The following is a 13,843-nucleotide window of genomic DNA, read 5'->3' on the forward strand; positions in this document are numbered from 1 at the left end:
GAGAACCCTAGGTAACTACCCGAAAAGAACCAACACCGGTCCCAGTCAAGGATAAGAGTTAGACAGAGGGAACCAATACATGGAACTTGAGAAGTGTCTTTCCTCGTTATCGTCGCGCTAATACACCCATAAAATAATACAATTTAGTGAGTTAGTGATTACACTACTCACGCTATGTGTTAGGTAAATCGCCTTTTCCCGTTGCAAGTAATACGATTAGAGCAGATTCCAACACCTCGATTTAGAGTGTTTAGCCATAAGTCCTTATGAGCCTTTCTTTCCGCAATCTTCGTTCCGAACTATCCTCAGATCTTTCCAACTCGGAGAGTGAACCTTTCCAATATAAAGGTAACTTAGTAGGAACGACTCCCATATTATGACATTCCAATACTCTTACTCCTGCCTTGAATACCCGGACTACATCATAGGGATGTAGGTCGACACTCAGAGAACCAATATCCAAGGCACGGGAAAAATTTATGCCTATTATAGTAAGGATAGATACATACAGGGTTAACCATCATCTCTCATCAGTTTGTGATCCTTCCGTGTAGGAAAACCATGCCTCCGAAGAAACGTAACCAATCCGCTGGCAAGGAACCGACTCTCCTATTCGATGAAGCTACGTTCCAAGCTGCAGTCTCGGCAACCGTAGCAGCTGCCATGGCTCAACTGAATGCTAACAACGCCAATGTTAGCAAGAGCCTTATCGGGAATCCCGATCCTAGCAATGGACGGCAGCAACCAACACCTGCGTACCCAGCCCCCCGAGAACCTCAACCAAATCCACTAAAGAGAGAGTTCAAGAGAGAAGAAGGAAGTACCTCGGCACAAGGACCTTCCAAGAGGCAACAAGCTGCAATAGTCAATACCTTTGTCAACCCTTCCATCCCGACACCCGGAAGACCATACCAAGGAAGCCTCCTCCACTGCAGCAAGTGTAGCTACCATCATCATGGCATATGCCGGGAACTCTTTTGTGCTAGGTGCAACCGCAAGGGACATACCTCTCATACCTGCAGAGCCCCGGTTGAGTTCATTACATCAACCACCAATGTGAGGTCCAGTCCAGCATGCCACCTATGTGGTGAAATTGGACACTTCAAGAAGGACTGCCCAACTGAAAGAAACGACAAAGGCACAGGAGGAGTCTAACCCTAATACCTAGGAAAAACGTCAATGAACCCGGTGAAATTTTCGTACGACTCTCAATCTCAGATAACTAACCGAAACATTAAAAGACTAATTCTAAAAGTAATTACTCTCCCGTTAAGGCGAAAGTCGCAACACTGTTGTAAGAATTCAAAATTTCATCAGGTAAAGCTATAATGGCTCGGTATATATGTTAAAGCCATTAATAATTAAGATGGATAGACCTCGAGTGAGTGATGCTGCCTCATTTCATGTTCCTCGTTTGGTTGTGGATTTAGGGCGGAGTCGCTCAGTCAACAGTCCTTCCCACCTTAATTATACATGACTAGTGTATACTAAGGGATTATAGAGACACCTCGTGAGAATCCATTCATGAAAAGTACATTATTCCGAAACCTCAGGACCCTCTACAGTTTTCACGTCGACTCTATCAGTCCAAGTATCAACGGCAGTGATACACGTGACGAAATCCGAGACACCAAGAACTTGTGTGCCAGTTCATCACATGGCCCTATCGACCCCCATTCTATATCATGTCGATGTATGCCAACTTCGACGCCTCTACCAATCTTGGTTCAACTTAGTGCAACCATGTGTAAATTCCTAGTGTTGTGTAAAAAGAACTTTCATAGTAGCCATTTCGGGAAATAAAAGTTCCTCCGAACTTAATAATAAAACCTAATGCGATCCGCCAGTCGTCTCCCTTATCTAAAACCTTCCGAAATACCCCTGAGTAGGGTATCATGCGCTGTTAACCATCCTTTCCTTAGACAGATAGAACCCGAAGTGAAAGACACTACAAGCATTCTAGAAGACGATAACCACCCAAAACCTACTTCGTAGATCTCCCAGACAGACCCTTAGCGCCTCGAAATCAGGTTCGTGAATCAAGAGGAAAGAACTCATGGGATTGACTACTATTAACTGGGTATATGCATAAGAGTGGTATATAATTTAGATCAAAAAGATTTAAGATGTGTGCTTCCTCCCTACTTCCTGTTCCTCATTTGGTTGTGGGTCTGGGGTGGAGTCGCACAACTGAACATCATGTCGACCTCAATTATATACGGCTTGCATACACCAAGTATTAGTGGTTAAGCCAAGTATGAGCTCTAGCACGAACCTTATAGTAAAACCCTCCATCCTATCCCATAGAATAGGAACTAGATTCAAGAGAACCACTGCGAGTTGAGCTACTATAATGACCACAAATTCAAAATTTGTTGTCATCCCAGTTAAACCAATATAGTAGCTAACACCCTCAGTTGGTAAAGAAGTTTGAGTAGTAAGAGTCAAGGACATTGACTACGACCATCCATTCACACTTAATCCCACAAATTAAGTATCTCAGCAGATATCCTGGAAACTTGGAAGCTGCGATGAGCAAAATGCTGAGAAGAGTGAATGAGGAAATTAGAAGTCCCGAGTGACGGAACACTATACTCTCTAGATTTGACCTAGATCGAGAAACCTCAGAGCCACCGGAAGAGTAGTTGCAGAAGATGCTTGCACTACTCAGGCACTTAGTCCACCCTGTTACTGACAAGTAGTGCCTAGGACACTCTGCTTCCTCACGTAGAAGAAGTCATCGCCGCCGTATAGACGATAGATTGTATTCTCCGAAGTGGATACTAGAATGCTAAGAACCACAGGATAACCTCCGCAGCCAAGAACACTTGAATAAAGTCCAAAAGTAAGTTGCGTTAAGCCTCGTAACCCAGATCCCGAAGAGATTATAGACTTGACACCAGTCTAGGTGTTCCAATAATACTATCTCACACAGAAATAGAAGAACCACCTCCTGATATAGTCCAACACCTCAGAAAATCTCTAAGGATTGAGTCAGCCCTGAGCAGAGCTTGTTATTCACCAAACAACAAATCAAGTAAGAGCATGATTCTTTCCTATTAGGAATCATATTGTGAGAGCGTCAAACTAGACGATGATGTAAGATTTAGAAACTTTCTAAATTACTAATTGTATGTAAACAAATGTTATCATATTTTAATAGTTCACTAAGTGTGTTCAAGTCCTTACTTGACACCGAGCACCCAACCGGCACCTCCATCCAATCCACTTACAGCAGGTGAGTTCATACCCCTGAATTAACCTTTTAAATGATTTTGCTGCTTTTATAGGGGGGGAATACAAGTTGAACAGTACAGTTATTAGATAAATCCCGTGTGATTAATAATTGTATAGCAAAATAGAATTTGCTGATGATAACTGTTTTATCCAGCTTAAGATGTTCCAATCTTGCTTTCAACTCAGGATAATGGTTTTTTCAAAGGTTTTCTTCACTTAACATGTTTTATAAAAATCATTTTCAAAGTTGTTATGAAAGGCTTTTCAAAGGATTCCAAAGATTTTCAAACTTGTTTTACAAACTGACAACAAGTCCTAAATTTCTTATGTGTAAAGCTTTTCCAAAGTTTTCATCAGAGTTTTCTTCTATGCTTTTATTTCATTAAAATGCATGTCTGTATTTGTATAGTTATATGAATAATGTTTAAAAGACTTAGGAAGGCTAGTTCACCCTATTTCCTTTTCCTCGTTGGGTTGTGGTCTGGTAGGTATCTATATCCGTCCGAAGGTCGTTTAAACATTAGTTGTATAGCATGTATACATGTATAGACATAAAGGTTTTCATCAACCAGTTCACTTCCCTTGGATGGGAAGGGCATCCTTCCATTCATCATTCATAGATCTTTCGCTAAATGCATGCATGTATTTGTATAGTTATATAAATAATGTTTGAAAGACATAGGAAAGCTAGTTCGCCCTATTTCCTTTTCCTCATTGGGATGTGGTCTGGTGGGTATCGGTTATCCGTCCAAAGGTCATTCAACATTAGTTATATATTATGTATACATGTATAGACATAAAGGTTTCCATCGACCAGTTCATTTCCCTTGGGTAGCAAGGGCATTCTTCCAGTCACCGTTCATAGACCAGAGACACTAGTAACTATTATGGGAATAGTTAGGAGGTTCTATTTACTCTTTCTAGTACGAGAATTCCAAAGGAGTCAGTTCATTCGTGAGTCTATATCATTATTCCAGTACTTACAATAGAATTCAGAATACGAGATGCATCTTCAAGACACGGATCTCCCCATTGTCGAGTTGGTAACCAGAGTATCGTGTAGGGAGAGCGGGCGTTGTGTGTATAGATCTATACGGGACTGACACTCCCACACCCTGACTGCCAGCTACAGTCCCTGGCCTACCAAGCCAAGGGGTGACAAATGTCACATTCATTTCGACGATTGCAGGGCGTCAAGTTCTCTACTGTCAATCAGTATGGCTACGAGTATCTCCATGTTTACCTTATAATTCATGGCCTTAAGGTAACAAGATTTATCACTGCATTTCCTTGTTTTAGACTTTGCTAGTTGTGTCGTTCATTTGACACTGTCTGGAGCTTGTATTCTCTTGTTTTAGACTTTGCTAGTTGTATCGTTCACTCGATACTGTCTAGAGTCTGTGCATCCTTTTGTTAGACTGAGCCAGGCGTATCATTCATTCGATATTTTCCTGAAGTCTATGATTTCTTTTGCCTTAATCGGCAGTATTACTGTTAAGGCATATGATATTTTTCCCCTGGTATTTTTACTTGTGATTTTCTCATTATTCCTTTAAAGTAAATACTGTTTTTCTAATAATGATACTATTTCGGGGAAAATTACTTTTTAAAACATAACTTTGTCAGGTCTTGGTAGAAGACTGCTTTTATTTAGAAAATATAGGATTTTCTGGAAAGGACGCTAATACACCGTAGATTCCAAACTACTGCTTTTCATAAAGTTATTTTGAATAAAAATGCTTTCTTACACAAATGACACTAAATACTTATGAACTCACCAGCATTTATAAAAATGTTGATACTCGCTTTCAAAATAACTTGTATTCTCAAGTCAGCGATAGACAGGTACACCTGGGAGCTTTTGTGAAGCCAGCCTTGAACCGAGCTGCATCTATACTAGTTTATGTATTACTTTGATGTCTCTATAAAATGTAACTTATGTAAAACTATTACTATTAATGAAATGGTTTTTGTACTTTGATTACTATATTGCATATGTTGTGATACTTGACATGACGTCATCCACCCCAGAACATTTCCGCCGTTCCGGTTTTGGGGTGTGACAGATTGGTATTAGAGCATTGTTTATAATGAGCTCAGTATATCAATTCATAAAAGATATACAACCTATAAATACATAGGGATAAAATACTCTGACCAAGAATTATACTTTAAAATATAACCATATTTTACCAAAGTATAAGAACATCCAGAATCTAAATACCCGAACAAAGTATCACAAGAAGAACAAGAATAAAAGTCTTTGGATGTTGAAAATTACCGTCAAACCTGGGCAGTTATGTAATCATAAGCTAGAAAATATGTAACCTGATCAACTACATTAAATCGAGATGCGATGAATGTGTCCTTGGGAGTGATGGCGGTGTTGCAACAGGTCTGAAACTTACCAACTAGGAATGCCAGAGCCGAACATAAAGTTTAAAATACTATGGGAGTATTTTGGAATACTAAAAGACTCACATTAATCCCAGAATCATATTCAGAAGTTAAGAATCAAACAAGAAATTAAAATACCATAGGGGTATTATAGGATTCATAGATAACCCTATGTGAAAAACTAAAAAGATCCTTATTGATATACCTACGATTACAGAGGGTATACTCCCAAGGTTATATATAATAAGGATCCCATAGACTAAGAATGTGTGGTTTCGCTATACTTCCTTTTCCTCGTTTGGATGTGGATATAGAGTAGTACCACATATTCGAAGGTCTATCGGATCTAAGCTATATATAATTTGTGTACCCTATGAAATTGTAGCAGGACTCGATGTGGATCACCCAGTGAAATGTTTTAATAATCTCTTAGGATTATTTAGACATTTCCATTATCGCACGAACCTTGTAGAAAACCCTATCCACTTCCGTGTTCGACAGAGGAGTTGATGCGGACCCAAAAGAGGTTAATTGAGAAGGTTTCCAGTTTGGAAATAAATGAACTAGGACGAGACTATTAAAACCACCAAGTGCCTATACCTTTTAGGGACACCGGTGGGAAATCCGCCTGAACTTCCGAGATTTCCAGTCATCCACCAGGCAGCGATGACACTCAGAGTCAGAATCGAAAGTAAGACGGAGTAGAAATTCAGTATGTCTATAAGAGAGGAGAACCCTAGGTAACTACCCGAAAAGAACCAACACCGGTCCCAGTCAAGGATAAGAGTTAGACAGAGGGAACCAATACATGGAACTTGAGAAGTGTCTTTCCTCGTTATCGTCGCGCTAATACACCCATAAAATAATACAATTTAGTGAGTTAGTGATTACACTACTCACGCTATGTGTTAGGTAAATCTCCTTTTCCTGTTGCAAGTAATACAATTAGAGCGGATTCCAACACCTCGATTTAGAGTGTTTAGCCATAAGTCCTTATGAGCCTTTCTTTCCGCAATCTTCATTCTGAACTATCCTCAGATCTTTCCAAGCCGGAGAGTGAACCTTTCCAACATAAAGGTAACTTAGTAGGAAAGACTCCCATCTTATGACTTTCCGATACTCTTACTCCTAACTTGAATACCCGGACTACATCATAGGGATGTAGGTCGACACTCAGAGAACCAATATCCAAGGCACGGGAAAAATTTATGCCTATTATAGTAAGGATAGTTACGTCCAGGGTTAACCATCGTCTCTCATCAGTTTGTGATCCTTCTGTGTAGGAAAACCATGCCTCCGAAGAAACGTAACCAATCCGCTGGCAAGGAACCGACTCTCTCCTATTCGATGAAGCTACGTTCCAAGCTGTAGTCTCGACAGCCGTAGCAGTTGTCATGGCTCAACTGAATGCTAACAACGCCAATGTTAGCAAGAGCCCTATCGGGAATCCCGATCCTAGCAATGGACGGCAGCAACCACTGAAGAGAGAGTTCAAGAGTGAAGAAGGAAGTACCTCGACACAAGGACCTTCAAAGAGGCAACAAGCTACAGTAGTCAATACCCTTGCCAACCCTTCCATCCCGACACCCAGAAGACCATACCAAGGAAGCCTCCCCCACAGCAGCAAGTTTAGCTACCATCATCATGGCATATGCCGGGAAATCTTTTGTGCTAGGTGCAACAGGAAGGGACATACCTCTCGTACCTACAGAGCCCCGATTGAGTTCATTACATCAACCACCAATGTGAGGTCCAGTCCAGCATGCCACCTATGTGGTGAAATTGGACACTTCAAGAAGGACTGCCCAACTGAAAGAAACGACAAAGGCACATGAGGAGTCTAACCCTAAGACCTAGGAAAAACGTCAATGAACCCGGTGAAATTTTCGTATGACTCTCAATCTCAGATAACTAACTGAAACATTAAAAGACTAATTCTAAAAGTAATTACTCTCCCGTTAAGGCGGAAGTCACAGCACTGTTGTAAGAATTCAAAATTTCATCAGGTAAAGCTATAATGGCTTGGTATATACGTTAAAGCCATGTATAATTAAGATGGATAGACCTCGAGTGAGTGATGCTGCCTCATTTCATGTTCCTCGTTTGGTTGTGGATTTAGGGTGGAGTCGCTCAGTCAACAGTCCTTCCCACCTTAATTATACATGACTAGTGTATACTAAGCAATTATAGAGACACCTCGTGAGAATCCATTCATGAAAAGTACATTATTCCGAAACCTCAGGACCCTCTATAGTTTTCAAGTCGACTCTATCAGTCCAAGTATCAGTGACAGTGATACACGTGACGAAATCGGAGACACCAAGAACTTGTGTGCCAGTTCAGCACATGGCCCTATCGACCCTCATTCTATATCATGTCGATGTATGCCAACTTCGATGCCTCTACCAATTATGGTTCGACTTAGTGCAACCATGTGTAAATTCCTAGTGCTGTGTAAAAAGAACTTTCACCATAGCCATTCCGGCAAATAAAAGTTCCTCCGAACTTAATAATAATACCTAATGCGATCCCCCAGTCGTCTCCCTTATCTAAAACCTTCCGAAATACCCCTAAGTAGGGTATCGCGCGCTGTTAACCATCCCTTCCTTAGACAAATAGAACCCGAAGCGAAAGACACCACAGGCATTCCAGAAGACGATAACCACCCGAAACCTACTTCGTAGATCTCCCAGACAAACCCTTAGCGCCTCGCAATCAGGTTCGTTAATCAAGAGGAAAGAACTCATGGGATTGACTACTGTTAACTGGGTATATTCATAAGTGTGGTATATAATTTAGATCAAAAAGATTTAAGATGTGTGCTTCCTCCCTACTTCCTGTTCCTCGTTTGGTTGTGGGTCTGGGGTGGAGTCGCACAACTGAACATCCTGTCAACCTCAATTATATACGGCTTGCATACACCAAGTATTAGTGGTTAAGCCAAGTATGAGCTCTAGCACGAACCTTATAGTAAAACCCTCCATCCTATCCCATAGAATAGGAACTAGAGTCAAGAGAACCACTGCGTGTTGAGCTACTATAATGACCACAAATCCAAAATTTGTTGTCATCCCAGTTAAACCAATATAGTAGCTAACACCCTCAGTTGGTAAAGAAGTTTGAGTCGTAAGAGTTAAGGACATTGACTATGACCATCCATTCAAACTTAATCCCACGAATTAAGCATCTCAGCAGATATCCTGGAAACTTGGAAGCTACGATGAGCAACATGCTGAGAAGAGTGAATGAGGAAATTAGAAGTCCCGAGTGAGAAAACACTATACTCTCTAGATTTGACCTAGATCGAGAAACCCTAGAGCCACCGGAAGAGTAGTTGTAGAAGATGCTTGCACTACTCAGGCACTTAGTCCACCCTGTTACTGACAAGTAGTGCCTAGGACACTCCACTTCCTCACGTAGAAGAAGTCACCGCCGCCCTATAGACGATAGACTGTATTCTCCGAAGTGGATACTAGAATGCCAAGAACCATAGGATAACCTTTGCAGCCAAGAACACATGAATAAAGTCAAAAAGTAAGTTGCGTTAAGGCTCATAACCCAGATCCCGAAGAGATTATAGACGTGACACCAGTCTAGGTGTTCCAAGAATACTATCTCACACAGAAATAGTAGAACCACCTCCCGAGATAGTCCAACACCTCAGAAAATCTCTAAGGATTGAGTCAGCCCTGAGCAGAGCTTGTTATCCACGAAACAGCAAAGCAAGTAAGAGCATAATTCTTTCCTATTAGGAATTATATTGTGAGAGCGTCAAACTAGACGATGAGGTAAGGCTTAGAAACTTTCTAAATAGCCGTCTGGTAAAACCCTATCTCCCCGACCCTGATAGTTCTGTTAGGAACATCTCAAGAACCCGAAGTGCAGGTTCATTTTGCATTAGGTTGAGATAGACGCCCTATAGCAGACAGATACCCATAGACACCCAATTCATCCGATGATCCAGAAAACCTCCGAGGGCCAATCAGCAGGAAAAACGAATCTGAGGATAACCTAAACCTTCTAAGAACCAAACTGAAGGACTACACTCCCAGTATGACAGAACATTTGGAACTTCAGATTGGCGATCACGCCAGTGATTATCTCGCCATAGAAGTACACTATGTTCTAAGTACTGAAAAGCTTTACCTTTCCGAGAGCTTAGGACCATCCGAGATTCTTTACAAAATTGGTCCAACCATCGTCAGACCACGACTACTTCGGAAATTCCATAAGTTTCACCCCAAGTCAATCCACTTCTTAGACTTGAAAAGTGTTTGCCCGACGTCACTCTTTGTATCCCACTCGTCTTGATAGAAATCATTGGGAACCCTAACTTCGTAGACGAACCTATAGGAATCACTAACCGAACAAAACGGAATCCGCAACCCGTAAGTGAAGGTTTGTTAGAACGCCAAGCGAAGGCCAGAGTTCACATGGGAGTGCGAGGACCAACCGAATAGGAAGAACCCTCATCTCTCTACCTGATTATTCATGCCACTTCCTTGCCTAAACCCTAATTTCGGGACGAAATTCCCTCTAATGGGGGGATGATGTGACAACCCGAAATTTATTCCGTCATTTTAACCTCTTCTTCCGTTAATAAGCCTCGCGTTATTAAATTGTCTGTTAACCTTTTGGAATAGGTTAATTAAAATTGGGACTTTTATTATGACTTCATAAGGGTTGGAACAAATTATTAACACCCTAAATATTCTCTTGAAAATTTTTAGTTTCAACCAAGTCAAATTGTGACCATTTAATCGAGTGCGACCAAAAGCCCAGTTTAACGTTAGTATCGGGTAGATTTCCACCAAGCCACCAAATCAAACCCTATATAAGGGTGAGTGGACTCCATTTGAAGCTTTTCCACCATCTCTCTATTCTCTCTCTCTACAAAACCGATTTTGATCCAAAAACGCCTCTTTCAAGCCCCAAACTAGTAAGTGATCTACCCTAACTTGTTGGTTAGCTCATTTAACATGCAAATTCGTGTTTAAGAAATCCAAAAGTGTCAAAATCATGTGTTTATGGCCCAAGAACACTCTTAGACCGCAAAGACCTATAAGTGGGGTTTTGAAGCCCCAAAACCCTCCTAAGTCACTCCTAGGGCTTAGATATGACTTGTGGACTTACACATACGAGCTTAGAACACCAAAACCTTATCATATGGAGAGTAAACATGAGTTTATGGCCAAAGAACACTCTTGGACCATAAACCCCTCTTCATGGGCCGTGAACACCATTTAAGGTGTTAAATTCGCCCTTAAACACCTCCTAAGGCTTGGGTAAATGTCTAGAATCAACCACAATTTAAGTAGGGCCTTTAAACATCAAAGAAACCAAGGACCTAGGAGTTTACGGCCGTAACCCCCCCCCCCTCCCCAAGAATTGGTCCATGGGCCGTAAACTCCCATGTTGAAGCCAAATGATGCCCTAATTTCCCCATATGGCTTGGATTAATGCATAGAACTTTATACTCTTTCATTTAAGACCTTAATTCATGAAGGGAATGACCAAGAGAGATTTTACGACCGTAAAATCTAGGTTTACAGCCGTGAACTCCCTTAAATGGTCTATTTGGAGCCTTAAACCCTTCTTAAGCCTTAAAAGTGAACCTAGCCTAACCCTACAAGTGATATAAGACCTTTTAGCATCCAAAAATACACCACCCATGAGTTACGGCCGCAAACTCATGGGGATATGGTCTTATGGCCGAAAACTCCATAAAGAGTTTACTCTTGAAGAGTAAACTCCCTAACTAGGCCATACACCCCCTTACTTCAACCCTATAGCCTCCTAGCACTTGACCAAAGTGTTTTCCACACACTAGGATGCTTATACGTGTTTAATTAGCATTATAATTACTAATTGTATGTAAACATATGTTATCATATGTTAATAGGTCACTAAGTGTGTTCAAGTCTTTACTTGACACCGAGCACCCAACCGACACCTCCATCCAATCCACTTACAGCAGGTGAGTTCATACCCCTGAATTAACCTTTTAAATGATTTTACTGCTTTTATAGAGGGGGAATACAAGTTGAACTGTACAGTTATTAGATAAATCCTGTGTGATTAATAACTGTATAGCAAAATGGATTTTGCTTATGATAACAGTTTTATCCAGCTTAAGATGTTCCAATCTTGCTTTCAACTCAGGTTAAAGGTTTTGCAAAGGTTTTATTCACTTAATATGTTTTATAAAAATCATTTTCAAAGTTGTTATGAAAGCTTTTTCAAAGGATTCCAAAGATTTTCAAACCTTTTTTAGAAACTGACAACAAGTCATAAATTTCTTATGTGTAAAGCTTTTCCAAAGTTGTCATCAGAGTTTTCTTCTATGCTTTTATTTCATTAAAATGCATGTCTGTATTTGTATAGTTATATGAATAATGTTTAAAAGACTTAGGAAGGTTAGTTCACCTTATTTCCTTTTCCTCGTTGGGATGTGGTCTGGTGGGTATCGTTATCCGTCCGAAGGTCGTTTAAACATTAGTTGTATATCATGTAAACATGTATAGACATAAAGGTTTTCATCGACCAGTTCACTTCCCTTTGATAGCAAGGGCATCCTTCCATTCATCATTCATAGACCTTTCGCTAAATGCATGCCTATATTTGTATAGTTATATAAATAATGTTTGAAAGACTTAGGAAGGCTAGTTCGTCGTATTTCCTTTTCCTCGTTGGGATGTGGTCTGGTGGGTATCGGTTATCCGTCCGAAGGTCGTTGAAACATTAGTTATATATTATGTATACATGTATAGACATAAAGGTTTCCATCGACCAGTTCATTTCCCTTGGGTAGAAAGGGCATTTTTCCAGTCACGGTTCATAAACTAGAGACACTAGTAACTATTATAGGAGTAGTTAGGAGGTTCTATTTACTCTTTCTAGTACGAGAATTCCAAAGGAGTCAATTCATTCGTGAGTCTATATCATTATTCCAGTACTTACAACAGAATTCAGAATACGAGATGCATCTTCAAGACACAGATCTCCCCGTTGTCGAGTTAGTAACCAGAGTCTCCTGTAAGGAGAGCGGGCATTGTGTGTATAGATCTATATGGGACTGACACTCCCACACCTTGACTGCTAGCTATAGTCCTCGGCCTACCAATCCAAGGGGTGACAAATGTCACATTCATTTCGACGATTGCAGGGCGTCAAGTTCTCTACTGTCAATCAGTATGGCTACGAGTATCTCCATGTTTACCTTATAATTCATGGCCTTAAGGTAACAAGATTTATCACTGCATTTCCTTGTTTTAGACTTTGCTAGCTGTGTCGTTCATTTGACACTATCTGGAGCCTGTATTCTCTTGTTTTAGTCTTTGCTAGCTGTATCGTTCATTCGATACTATCTGGAGTCTGTGCTTCCTTTTGTTAGACTGAGCCAGGCGTATCATTCATTCGATATTTTCCTGGAGTCTATGATTTCTTTTACCTTAATCGGCAGTATTACTGCTGAGGCATATGATATTTTTCCCCTGGTATTTTTACTTGTGATTTTCTCATTATTCCTTTAAAGTAAATACTATTTTTCTGATAATGATAGTATTTCGGGGAAAATTACTCTTTAAAACATAACTATGTCGGGTCTTGGTAGAAGACTGCTTTTATTTAGAAAATATAGGATTTTCTGGAAAGGACGCTAATACACCGTAGATTCCAAACTACTACTTTTCATAAAGTTATTTTGAATAAAAATGCTTACTTACACAAATGACACTAAATATTTATGAACTCACCAGCATTTATAAAAATGTTGATACTCGCTTTCAAAATAACTTGTATTCTCAGGTCAAACTTAATCGTGACCTTTTCCAAACATTATATCTTCTTTGAACCACATCCATTTCCTGGAAATCAAACTTAACATAATGTAAGCACTAAAATAATTCAATCAATTTTACATGCTTTAAAATATGTCAAACGGTCATACACATAGATACACATAGAAAGACATACATATACTCATGAATATTGTATTTCAAACAAAGATGAAGAAATATACCTAAATCATTTTTATTTTTAAATTTGGGTCAAAGGATTTTTAAAAAAAAAAAACATTAACAACAATGTCTAGGTTTTTCTCTACTTATGTTGTGATGTTTCTTGTGTTCAATGGTGAAAGTCCGAAAATGATCTAAAAATAGAGATCAAACAAAAACCCAATAAATCAATTTCCCAGAAAAGTGTATTT

Source organism: Lactuca serriola, chromosome 4, assembly GCF_051521515.1.
Source record: "Lactuca serriola cultivar US96UC23 chromosome 4, Lser_US96UC23_V15, whole genome shotgun sequence".
Lineage (NCBI taxonomy): Eukaryota > Viridiplantae > Streptophyta > Magnoliopsida > Asterales > Asteraceae > Lactuca > Lactuca serriola.